This window comes from Myripristis murdjan, chromosome 16 (genome assembly GCF_902150065.1).
Source record: "Myripristis murdjan chromosome 16, fMyrMur1.1, whole genome shotgun sequence".
Classification (NCBI taxonomy): Eukaryota; Metazoa; Chordata; class Actinopteri; order Holocentriformes; family Holocentridae; genus Myripristis; species Myripristis murdjan.
Genome location: NC_043995.1, coordinates 22,736,595 through 22,750,395, shown reverse-complemented (window position 1 = coordinate 22,750,395; position 13,801 = coordinate 22,736,595).

The following is a 13,801-nucleotide window of genomic DNA, read 5'->3' as shown; positions in this document are numbered from 1 at the left end:
CACAGTGCCACAGCCTCAGAGCTTGTGGTCGTGTTGGGGTTGGATTATACAGAGGATGAGGGGGAGCTCATTTTACTGCTCCACTGACAGTAACCATAGAGGAAGTGGGAGAAAGAGAGAGAGAGAGAGAGAGAGAGAGGTTAGGGTGGTTTAAAGCCACATTATTCATTATCCTATCAGTTTTCATACTATCATTATCCACCCTGACACACATTCTTAGGTGCATGCACAAACACAAGACTGCAGCCTTAACAAAACATCATTTTTAATGACTTATCTCTCTCTGTCTTTCAAAGATGTATACCACACACCACATCCCACTCACACACACACACACACACACACACACACACATGCACATGCACACACACAGTAGTAGCTCTCAGTGTGCTCTTGTAGCTATTAGAGTAGTATCATTAAAGCTCTTCAGGCTAATTATCTCCCCTGATGAGCCACTGGTCTCAATGGGACAACGGGGAGAGATCCAGCGTGATTGACTTGGCCTGTGCTGTTCTCAATGAGCCATTAGCCTAGTGAACATAAATACACACACACACACACACACACACAAACACACACTAGCACACGCACAGAAAAAAAATACAAACTGGTTACTGCTAATGTAAGTCGGCTCCCACATTAATTTACATCTTTGTGAAAAGACCTGTCAGCTGTAATGGAGAAAAGCTATTTGATGGAAGACTAAGAGTGTGCTTCTGTGTGTGTGTGTGTGTGTGTGTGTGTGTGTGTGTGGCAGGGGGTTTAGTTGTGCACCTTTTTTGTGCACTCTCTCTCTCTTTGTCTCTCCCTGTGTGTGAAAGTGCCCACAAGTGTGTACATGCATGCGGAGTGCGTGTGTGTGTGCACGTGTGTGTGCGTGCACTCGCCACTTTCCCGTCTTATGAGCCAGGTGTCACAGGGGAATGCTGGGAATGTAAGCCAGCGATGAGTGATGGGGACAGTTTGCCAGAGAACGAGAGCTATGGCGGGAGATGGAAGACAGACGAAGGAGCTGCCTGGCATTTACTGCGCAGATATTGTACCAAACCTCTGATAAACAATGTCTCACACAGAGAAAAAGATTCCCCCTATGCATCATTGTTCATTTTAATTCCCTCATTCATCTGTTTATGCCACAGTGTTTGAGTAATTGAGAATGGTATTTGTTGGTGTGGACTTTGCATGCATTCCTGAGCCGTGAGAGCCAGAGGAGAGGGGCAGGAAGGGAGGACACAGAGAAATGGTGGAATAATTTACAGTACGACGGAGGGAGGAAGGGAGGGGTGAACTAATGGCAGACTATTAATAAAGGTAAGCATGATTTGGCTGACTGAAAGGAGAGGATTCCACAGGCTGTGTTGTGTGTATGTGTGTGCAGGCCTGTGTGAGAGACAGAAATAACAGAAATAGAGAGAGATAGGGAGAGAGGACAAGAAGAGCAGACTTCCAAGGTCAGCTTATCTTCCCAACTTATGACTGGGCTAGCCCACTGATGCCGGGTTGGGAGCTTGGGTGGTGCCTCCTCCCTCCAAATGCAAAGTACACTCTTAAAAAAAAACATGCTGTTGTGTTGATTGCATGCACGTAGACAATGCAGAAGTACTGCAGAAGTAACACAATGCATGTTTATAGCCACACGTTTTATGCTGTGCCATTAAGCAGTATTGAAAGGAAGCAAAATTTATGTTGTCCCAAGTACTATAAACCTTTTGATTAATGAACAAGATCCAGGGTCCTATGTTCCGAAGGTCTTGAAACAGCTAAATGTTAAATTTTGGCATTAACCCTATAAAGCCTGAGCTATGAAAGAATTGGCAGAAAATTCCAATTTTTTGAAAATGAACCCTTTATTTAGTCCTATAACAATATATATATATATATATATATATAAATTCAAAAAATTCAAAAAATATGTTATTACACGACCTTTCTGGTGTATGATATATGATATGTACTTGAAGTGCCAATGGTATGGTCCAGGGTGAACAGGGAAAGTGTTCAAAGGTATACAACAGTATTTTGGTCAAGTATTGATTAAACTGAAAATGAAAAACGGAATTGAAAATGTGTATCATATATGATACAAATGGCTTTATAGGGTTAAACATTTGCCACATTCACAACTCATGCAATTCTACGTTCCCTCAAGGTAAAAAGAGTAATGTTCATGATGTTTATGTCCTCTGGGATATTTAATCTAATCTGATAGTACAAGTTCAGTGAATAATATCTGAAATGGTGCTAGAAAATGGTTTATGAAAAATAGATATTTTATTGAGGGAACATCAGGCCTTGTGAACATAGCTGTTGGGTCAGAGATGTAGTAGAGGGTACATTCTCCTGGGCTCAGTTTAGCCAACTTTGACCATGAAATGTAGTTTAGGAACTATTTTAAGCTGATATAAATTTCCAACATAAAACTCACAGCTCCATGAAAATGTTTTTAAGGAGAATGTTTCTTGAGAAATATAGAGACTGTCATGCTATTCAGACGCTGAAAGCATGCAAGCATCTTTTGGGTTCTGCAAAAGAAAAAGAAAAAAATGTGTTCCAGAATCCAATACAGTCTCCTCCACAGACACTAATATAGCCTTACTGGAGGATTGTGATTCCCTTTGTTTGAGGAGGAAATGAGAGGCACCATTTCAGGTATAAATTACAGAGAGGAAATGGGCTGTGGAGTGTGCAGAAGCAAATAAAGTGACTAATTCCCATTCTTGGGGAGTTCAGGTGGAAATTGTTGGGCAGATCTCCCAAGCAGGCTGGCAAAGTGGGCACCACACCCACTACTGCAAGCTGGAGACAATGTGGTGACCAGGCAGCCAACAAACCACAGGCCTCGCTAAGCTGCAAATCCTATGGGACTCACAAAGTGCACAAAGTAAACAAAGTATTTGAGGGGAAAACTCAATAAAACTTCAGGATCGGTACACAGGATGTCCTGCTTGAGCTAATAAGTGGTATAAGAATCATCTATTTGTTGTGAATAATGCTGTGCCATAAAATTAGCTATAAAATTAAACAGGCTCAAGCAAGATCCTCCAAATTCTGAATAATAGTGATCCAAATTGAAAGGCTTCTGAGAAATGGATGAAGGCACTCATAGGCAACACAATTACACAATAACAACAACACCACGCTTTCTAGAGCCATTGTAACTCTTTTTGTTGTGGATTCCTGGCTAATTTTGTTTTACAGCGTGTTTATTGGTGTCTATGAGTATTTTACATCACCTCAGATAATTTGAATACACTTAGATACTTCAACTTGTTCTCGTTTCTGATGATTTTAAACATATTCACATTTTTTAGACTGACTAAGCTTGGGTTTAACTGCTGTCTTTGCAAGTTACAAGCGTAATGTACATTTTATAGTACGCTATAGTCAAATAATATTGTATGCTTGACGTAATCTCATACTGTTCACTCTTATGATCACTGACCAGAGTTTGTAGTTTCCCCCAGCTTTTCATCTGGCACTACATCACTGGGAGGGGTGAAATGAATGGCCCATTGGGGGTGCAGATGGGGGAGGTTGGAGGGGAGGATGAATGGATGGGGGGGTGGTGACAGTGGTTGGGTACAAGAAGTGGAAAAAAAGGGGGGATGAGGAAAAGGAGAGACGTGCCGAGAACAGATGGCAGAGTGGCCTCTGTGTTCAACTGCCTGGGTGATTATGGACACAGCTGTCAGTCAGTCTATATGTTTGTGCACGAACATGCATGCGTGTGTGTGTGTGTGTGTGTGTGTGTGTGTGTGTATCTACGAGTGTGAGTGTGCATGTTTGCCATTCCATATGTGCTGTATGTGTGCTTGTGTGTATGTGTGTCTCCTTCTGTGTCATTTCCAGATTTGTTGTATACATGTGTCCTCGGCATATTGTGTTAAATATGTTAAATACATGTGTTTATTGTGAACAAACAGCGTACGTGTGTGTGTGTGGCTGTGGGGGTGGGTGTGTGTGTGCATGTTTCTGAGCCAATGGTGTGGAACAGAGTGTCTGCAAGAAGTGTGAGCGATGTCTCAGATCTCAGCACACCCATGCAAAACCTCACAAGGAATGCTACAATCTTTTCACCTGTCCATATTTCCATGACGTCTCTCTCTCTCTCTCTCTCTCTCTCTCTCTCTCTCTCTCGCTCTCTCTCTCTCTCTCTCTCTCTCTCTCTCTCTCTCTCTCTCTCTCTCTCTCTCTCTCTCTCTCTCTCTCTCTCTCTCTCCCTCTCCTTCCCATGGGTGCTTGGCTTCAGCGGAGTATTATTAGGCTTTATCCCCATCTAGTGGTGCCAAGGATCAATGGTTCTCAGCCCTCCTAATATGGCAGCAATTATGCAATGCAGTATTCCCAGGCACACCTGATTACCAAGCACAGATTTCAATCCATTTGGTTTAATTTGATTACCTTTTAATGAATTTAATAAAATTACAGGAAAAAATAGAAATTAAGAGTTTAGGGCCAGTATAAGATTTCAACTATTTGAAAAATGCGCCCATCTGGGCAATGTTTGCTGCCAAGTACAACTCATAACCATGTATTATTAACATTATCTAATTTATTTGGAGTCTTTTACCTAAAAAACATTAATTGCATTTTGGAAGAGCTGATAATTAGTGTATTTTAAATACTGAACTGTAAACATCAGGAAAAATGATTTAGATTCAAACCCATCCTTTTGAGAGTCCACAATGTTGCACTTCTCATTTGCCACTAAATCAGTGCTTTTGCTGTCATGTTTGACTCTTTATCATCTTTAATCTTTCATCAACACCGTTAGCACGCTGGGTGTGAAAAACCTTCGGCTTCAAGGGCCCTCACACAGAGCTGGTCTTCACTAATTCTCTATTGAAGACGCACACGAGGGTCAGGTAGGTGGGTTCATTTACATTCATTATACAGCACACCACCCACGTGCACACATGCAAGCGCCGCGCACATAAAATCACACACATATGCACACCACAAGTACACATCACCATGTGTGAAGGTAGGATGTAGTGTGAAACAATCAGAGCTCATTAGCAGCAGCTATTAGCCAGCTGTGGAAACTGTTTGCTGAGGCAAATGGAGAAATGGGAGAAATCACGGAGTAAAGGCGATAATAAAATCAATGAATAAAGCATGGATAATGTCTGCATATATCATTTTTATCTTTTGTTGCTAATATCTGCATTTTTGGGTTGCATGCAGCTTTTCCTTTGCAGCCAACAGAGTACCACTGAGAAAAGGTTTTGCACACAAGGCTTCTAATATGCACATTTACTAAATAGATTAAGTATTTTCCTGGGTTTCTCTTGCACAGAGCAACTTGCAGTACACAGCTATGGATGATATATTGCTCAGGGATACTTTTACTAGGACACACATTTCTTCAAAGTAAAATCTGTAACTTTCAGCTTGCAGTTCTTGCACGGTGAAGATGGGGAAGCATCTCATGTCTCATGGAGTGAAAATGTCTGTAACCAATGCAAACACAATATTTTCTGAGGTGCTGAAATTTGAAAGTAAAATAGCATTGAATGATAAACATATTTTAGGTTCACATTTTATTGGTACTACGAACTAAGACAGATGTGACCCAAGAAGATGATTGACATGGAGGAGGCCTCCAACCCTGCCAGATGTGGCTGTTTTACCATATTCCACCTTATACTTGGGTGTCACAACAATACAGTAATAATAGAAAAAGAAGATGTCTTCCTTAACTATCAGGAAATGGTCATGTGCAGCGTTTGCTCCGGTGTTTGAAATGAAGCCTCACTGCTTCAGTCATAGGGCTTTGCAGGATGTGGCAGTCACATCATGAGAACAGCAGATCCTGCAGCTGGCCATCACACTGCCGCCATCAGCCTGGAGGATGGAAGGAGGTAGTGAAGAAGAAAGGACAGGAGGGAGTATGGATATTTTGACATATGTATTGATATGTGTAGGTATTGATTTTATTTTGGGATTCTTTGTTAGTGATATATTCAGATACTTTTTCGATTGCTAGTGAGATATAGTGAACAATGAGATGAAGTTGAGTGAAATGACACAGAAAATAATAAAAAGGAGAAGGAACAAGTGTGAAGATGAGTCGAAGCAGCATGAATGTCATAAATTATAATGCAGGAGGATTTTGGTTGTGTAGCCTACAGTCTGTTTGGGTTGTTCGGATTTTTGTCTTCCTGTAATTTATAATGATTAACCATGCGTACGCACTATGTACTTGTCTGTGTTAACGTGACCGGCACACAACATGCTCCACACAGCTCTGGTCATCCACAACAAGCACAGTCATGCACTTACTGTCGGGACTCAGCTGTGTTGAAGTGGAGGATGTTGGGCTAGAGGAAGGGAAAGTTAAATGTTAAATGTTAAATCCACAAACCAAAGAATATTACACGTGCATTTACAGTCTTGCACATTGCATGTAAAATTGTAAAGGATACAGTTTCTCACACATGCACATTTTACTACATTTACCTCATAAATACATTAAAAATAAGAGTTGTAATTTCCTTACACCATCATGCATGAATCTTCCACCCATCCTATCAGAAAAATATGTTATTTCCCTCAAGATGCATAACAGTCTTATCATTTCAGTTCCTTTTTGATGTGTTGATCACTATTTGGCCATTATGACAGACGATATGAAACTCTGAAACGGTTCTTGTTGCTGTACTATAAAGCAAGAAGTGTTTCTTTGTGCCATAAAGCAATCCATCAGGTTTCCCATGCAAACTGACCTGGTGGTGCACAATCTAAAAAAAGAGCTCAGAAGTCGCTAATAGCTTTCTCTGTTGTGGTTTTGTTTGTTTCTAATAATTGTACTAATGTCTCACATGTCACAGTTAACGTGTTAATGGTTAATTGATGTGCAAAAGCCACAGCAATCACCTTTTATTCTACTCACACTGATTTGAGATGGTGGAGCCCCGGCCACTGATGCGGCAGACCTCTCCAGGTTGTAGGCAGGGATGGGCTGGACGTACCGGGTGAAGCGGATGGGCTCCGACTGCCGAGCCAATGTGATGCTGTGAAGTGGTTATTGTGCCAGTAATTCACAATTTCTTAATTAGCTGAGTGGAAATCCTGAGAATCTTCAGCTTCCTCTCTATAAGACATCTCAGTCAGATTTCTACAGGAGAGGAGCCATCATTTCAAATGTGCGGGGGGCTGGAAATTTGAGGAAAAAAAGATTTTTCTTTTTTTTATGTAAAAGCTCGTGTCACTTTTACTGTGTGTATATGAACCCTTTGAAACCCAGGGAGCTTTTTTTGAAAGGTTTTACCCCCTCCCCCATCCCCTGTGCCTGCTGTGCCCCATTTTATCAAATATCATAGAGATATTTTAAGGAATGACAATGTGCATACAGTGCTTCATGCACACACACACACACACACACACACACACACAGACACGCACAGCTGAAAACAGTGTACAACGTACTCATGACTCAGTCTTTGTGAGAGACACAGATAAATACAAATACCTAATGAATTTTTAGTCCCTCAATTAAAACCTGTTTGAACCACTGGCAGAGATGAAGATAGAGGATCATCCTTAACGGCAGAGGAAGAGGGAAGTAAATAATACATGTCTGGATTCTAAAAGGACAAAATATATGGAGTTAATATGAGGATCTGGGCAAGGTTTCCAAAAGACAAATGTGCTTTTATAACAAAGACATTCTTGGGAAACTGGGGCTTATTTAAAATTATAATGTTGCTGTCAGATGGAAGCATTACTTACCCCAAAGGTAAAGATTTTCAGGAGGTGAGAAAAATGGCAATGTTTTACATTAAATGTGTTTTAAATGCACTAGAGAAGTCAAGAGATGCTGACTTACAGAGCACCTAAAACACTGTGTAAACTTGAAATTCTTGGGAAATAGAGGGAAAAAAACAACAAGTACAGTTCATATTTTTTCACATGACATTGGTAACAGGGGAGCACGTTACTCTCTGGTTATTACTAGTCACAAGTACGGTTGCAAAATTCCGGGAATTTTCAAAGTTGGAAACTTTCCATGGGAATTAATGGGAATATATGGGAATTTACAGGAATTTACAGAAATAATCTGGAAATTTGCAAAACTGCATGTTAGCCTATAAGCGGAAACTTAATGTAGTTGAAGAAAAAACATCTTGCAGCATAATCTTGGTTTAAAACAACCTGATTTAATGCAAATTCAGTTGAATTTCTGCTCTGCACTGTGGGTTCCTCAAACCCATGCACAGATCATTTCTAGAATCCTGCAGATTGCAGCAGGACGACTGAGGCCACACGAATAAGCCTACATTTTAGCCCACGGACGACATCCAGTCAAGAAGGTTTTGATGATATTATTGTGGTAAATATATTTGACCTATGGTATTAAAGTTTCACTGGAAAAAAATAAGACAAAATGTGTAGGTATTTAAGAGGCTTTCTATCATGGTGCTAGCTAGCTCAACTGTGATGCTGGTTCTTCTGCCTTCTGCTAGCCAGTTTTCATACAAATACAGTTATCATACAAGAATGTAGGTTATAGTTTGATGTAGCATGCTGACTCAGGGGTGTTCATCTATTCATTGAGCCTATTTGAATTCATTTATCCACCATCAATCTTGAAGGACAAGTCAAAGTCAAAAATGTCATTAGTTTGCACGCATGTCTGCTTATGACAAAACAAAATTTCCAATATTCCCCAGCTGAACTTCCCATGGAAAGTTTCCAGAATGCTTTCAGAAATTTACCAGAAATTTTCCGCCCCTTTGCAACCCTGGTCACAAGCACCAATGTGGGATTACAGTAAACGGTGGTTACTCGTTGATAAGTGCACTGGTGCAGGGTGTTCCTCCACCATGCAGCTTGACATGACAGGGTCTGGAGTGAGGCTCACACACCGTGTCATCCTGTAAAACACCAGCAGGATGATGAAGAAACCCACTCACATTTCTAATATTCAGTTTGGATTCACAAAGCCACCACCAGCAGCAGCAGGTCCATAATGTATCACAGCTGTTGGTAGTGCTCTCCATTCCAGTGTGTGTGTGTGTGTGTGTGTGTGTGTGTGATTACAACTTGATCCATCTGGCACTTTTACACTTGTATATGGCTGCTTTGGAAGCCAGTAGGAAGAATAAACTTTTTTATTACTATCCAGCATCAGGTCCCACTCACCTTCATCATATAACCGTATCTGAGAAGTTCTCTGCATCTTTTTTTTTTTTTACAACTTGTGTTTTACAACAACTTCAGGGAGTGGAAGACATCTTATGAAATTATAGTACGCCCTTACCCAAGACAAGCATAACAGACATTGCGTTATATTCTGGTGATCAATGTCTCAAAGTGGTACAGTTTTACCCTTACCCACTCTCAAGGGCTCAGACACGGTTGTACTGGTTTCAAACAAGAGACATAATAATGAAATTCATATATTCTTTATGTGTCTTGGTGAAGTGCATGTCTTAATTCACCGATTAAAGAGCAGCAGCAACTCAAAGCACCGACCTTCTCTTGGCTCAGCGGACTATATTAAAACTGTTTTGGTGACACTTGAGATTAACGATCATAAATAAGTCTTTATAATACATTAGTTAATGATGAACAAATCATGACCAAAACATTAACCCCTTGTAGACTACTGTCGCGAATTCGCCTCAAACGACTTGCAGTCTTAATGCAGCCGAGGTGGTGTGTGTATCCCACTGATGCTGTTGATGCATATTTCACACATACCAAGAATTGTATTGGAAGCACTCTACCACCAATAATTTAGCATCTGCTTGAAGGCAAAAACACAATGAATTTATTTTTCTAGATAACTGAAAGTAAATTCAGGCAGTAACGGGTTAATACATACATTTTGATACTAATTGTGAGGATTTCATGAACAAATCAGTAAATGTTTACCTAATAAACTGTTGATCTGTACTATGAATGTGGCTCCTCATCTGTTATAAATAAGAGACCGTCCTCTAGCAAAACATGACCCTATAGGTTGTTTGTGCAGCAGCTTATCACAACCTATAGTTACATTTTAAAGTTAAGCGACCTCTGGCAGTCCTGTAAATAAAGACACTGTGCTGTGGTATTTAGGGAGCAACAACAACAAACCTTAGCAAAGGTAGAGACAGCTCACTCAGGGAACAGTCCTACTGGCCATATTTGAGGGTTAGAATAAACAACGTATGAGGTCATGTGGATTAGAGGACTTGATCATAAATAATGTATAAATGACGTAGTGTACCATTTCTAAGTATTGTTGCATCCCTTGATCAAAAGGGCAAACAGTTCGTCATACTACAGGCGTTATCATAGGCATCAGACTGTGAACCACAGTGGAGCATTTGTGTGTGTCTGATGTATGGTCAGTTGTGTGCAGGTGATGCAAAATCACTCATAAATGACTTATAAATAATTCAGTAACACATTTACAGAGGGGTATTAATGTTTTGTTCCTGATTTGAGCATCATTAATTTATGTCTTATAACTTATGACTTAAAAATGATCGTTAATATAAAGCTGTTTTTATACTTGTAGGTTTTATAAAGATATTCTTGTGGATTGGTAAACCAAGTTCTTGTTCAAACATTTGTTTTTGAAATTAATGATGCGAATCTCTTTTGGTTTCATCTTTCTTTCATACTCCTGATTGCCTTTCAATCGCTTAGCTAAAAAATAGACATGCATGTTGGTTGTATTTCTTTGGTGTTGTCCTGTCGCTGCGGGGAAAGCATCTCTCTGGTAAGCAAGATGACGTTTGAAGTCAGATTCATTAGTGCAGTTTGTGTTGTTTTGAGGCTTCAAAAGAAATCACACGCTGCAAATTTCTGCGGTAATTAGACATCAGAAACTTCCTCCATCACTGTTTGTCAGAATCTACGAAAAGGCTTTTCAGTCTTTGCTGTTTATTCCTCTCTGTTTCTTCACCCTCATGTTACCATATTGACATTTTCTTTTCATTCATGATTAATTGCATGTATATATAGCCTGTACTCTGGAGTTACCTCGGTTGATGAAAGGCTTGTGCCTTGTTGATTCATGCACACATAACCATCTGATCCTGTACATCAGTGCAATAAAACTGAACTCAGTATTTACAGCAGAAATATGCACTCACTGTACCCTTAGCCTTTGAAATAATAGTGAACAATTTGCTGTGTTAAACATAATTCATATTTCATGCCTCATTTTCCAAGAGCAGATTCTCAAATTTATCGACCACAGACACCAGTTTTTGTATAAATATTTTATTTCAATATAAATATTTCATTTATTTGAGACATGAGGGGAAAATTAAGTTGGAGTAAATTGTGTGAAAAGAAAAAAAAAATCCACTAGACGGCGCTAGATTATTAAATTAATTGTGCTGTTTTCATGGCTGGCTATTTCCTGACACACATGGACAAATTTGTTGTTAATTGTATGGAGCTGTGTGCCTTTAGTTGTGCTCACTCCACTTTTCTCTGTGCAAGCTTTTGGTTGTTGTTTTTGTTGTTTTTTTTTCTCAAAGTGTTTCTGTCATTTGCCACCAGTGCAGTGGCTCAAGAATGCACCAAAAAAGAGCATTCAGTCCAGTGATGTTGTCCAGCGAAGGTGCGGATAAAGAGGCCTGGGTGTGGTGACATGCAGCCAGGTCAGAGGCTGAAGTGAGGCCTGGGGTTAGAGGTCTAGCAGGGCTTGTAAGGTTTTGGCTTTAAGTTCTTATGAGAGCCTGTTACCACCGCGGGCAGCAGCTGTCATGGAAGAAACTGCAGGACATTACAAATCAGTTTTTTTGTTTGTTTGTTTACGGCTGGGGGTTAAAGATGTGGTAAAGCTGGTCCTGTGCGATGCCGAAATAGGTTCCCGCAGCTTGGGTGGTCTCTTCGTAAAGGTTCCTATGTGGACAACACAAAAAAAGACAAGAGTTTTAAATATGAATAAATTCCTAAAGGCGAAATTTTACTGAATTATTATATGAATACAATCCTAATACAAGAATGTGCATTTTGTGTCTCTTACATTGCCTTCTCTTCTATATTGAAGCCTTTGATATTCTCCACATATTCAGAGACGGTGTCGACGGACTGATTGTAGTAAAACTTGATGAAGTCTGTGATCTTGGCCAGGGTGCCCTGCTCCTCCGGAGTCTGCCTCGGCACACGGAAGCTTTCGGCACCTACACACAGTGGGGCAGAGGTGTCACCGGGGGTCAAAGTTAAGTAAAATGTGTCAGGAGAACGAAGGGTGGGATTCCCCATGAGTTCTTAATTAGGTTTCATTGCAAATCACTGTGGTGTGACAGGGTACTTACTGAGAGCAAGGAGTGCAACCAGCACGGTGATGGCCAGCAGCTTGTTCATGGTGTCACTCAGTGTCTGTGAACAGAGAGACAGTACAGGGATCAAACCTATAGTTACCTCACATCATTTGCCAGGCTGAGACATTGTCTCTCTCTCCATCTCTCAATGATGTGCAGTCAAGAGGAAGAGGTTTGTGTTGACAGCTCTGAGTGTCTGAAATGTACTTTGCTTAATTTTTTCTTCTCTCGATAAAAGACAGCAAAATTATTGTTGTCAGAGCTTGTTCAATGAAAAATAATTAAATTGCCTTTGAGCTTCTCGCATTTCTCAGCCGCAGAAAATTGTCATGCATTTCCACCACTATTGCTTTCTCTTCCAGTTAATAAACCAAAGAAATGTGGCAGTACTCACTGTCTTTCCTCTCCAGTTATGACTGTGATGACAAAAACAGAGTAAGAGGCACTGGTGACCCAACCTGTATATATAGGAGTGTAAATGTGTTGACTTGTCATTCGCAGGGCCAAAGTGCGCTCTGTGTGAGAGATAAACCCCTGTTGTCCGTTGAATGTCTTCATGGCAGCATGTGGTGCACCGCCACTTTGATAGAACAGTTTTTAGAGTTACCATCTATTTAAACATCAGGATCATGGATAAAGTGTTGAAAGGCTTTGATAAAGTCGTCAGAAGCCTGGTTAATCTGGTTGGATTTCATGAGTGCAGCTGAAAGGGTGGATCATCCCTGCAGCCCTGCAATAACCTATACGCTTCTAAGAGTGGGCCAAAAATGACCCGTATTAGATTAAATTTGCTTTTCAATAATTTAAGCTGATTATTTTCATGGTTTTTGCTCAACTTTATTAAATCAACAAGTTTGATGTGCACAGCAATGATTTCTAATTTCAAATATGGTTATTTGTGTAACACATTTTAAAGTGTATTTAACTAGTGGATAACACCTAAAGTATGGGCTTCCAAACTTATTATGTGTGTGTATATATATATATATATATATACATAGAAAGATGAAAACAAAGGGGGAAAAAGATGTAAATAATATTGATAATATTCATATAATATTATATAAAATAATGTGTAAAAATAGTCTTGATGAGTGGTTACACTACTCGCATTTGAAGTGTGCTAAACAATAAACAGGCTTTATACTTAATAAGGATGAAATATTCTCAGAAGACTCAACTGGAAGCACATATGAGTCATTTTTTGCCCACATATGGATGGGCACTCGAGGTACGCACCCATAAGAAAATAGAGGTTTTGTATTACTACTCCACTTAGGGCAGTAATGGAAAACCTCTATTTTCGTAAAATGTACAAATAGTAATTTAAAAAAACTGAATGGGAATGGGTGTTTAAAACTGAATTTTTGAGGAATAACTACAACATGAAAAAATGAAATATTTTCATTGCAACGACATTGCAAAAAAAAAAAAAAGTTCTGTTTGACCTCCTTATGCATCTAAGGGTTAAATATTGAACCTGATTAGCTCAGCCTTTTTCCCACTGATTAGCGTATTAGCTCATT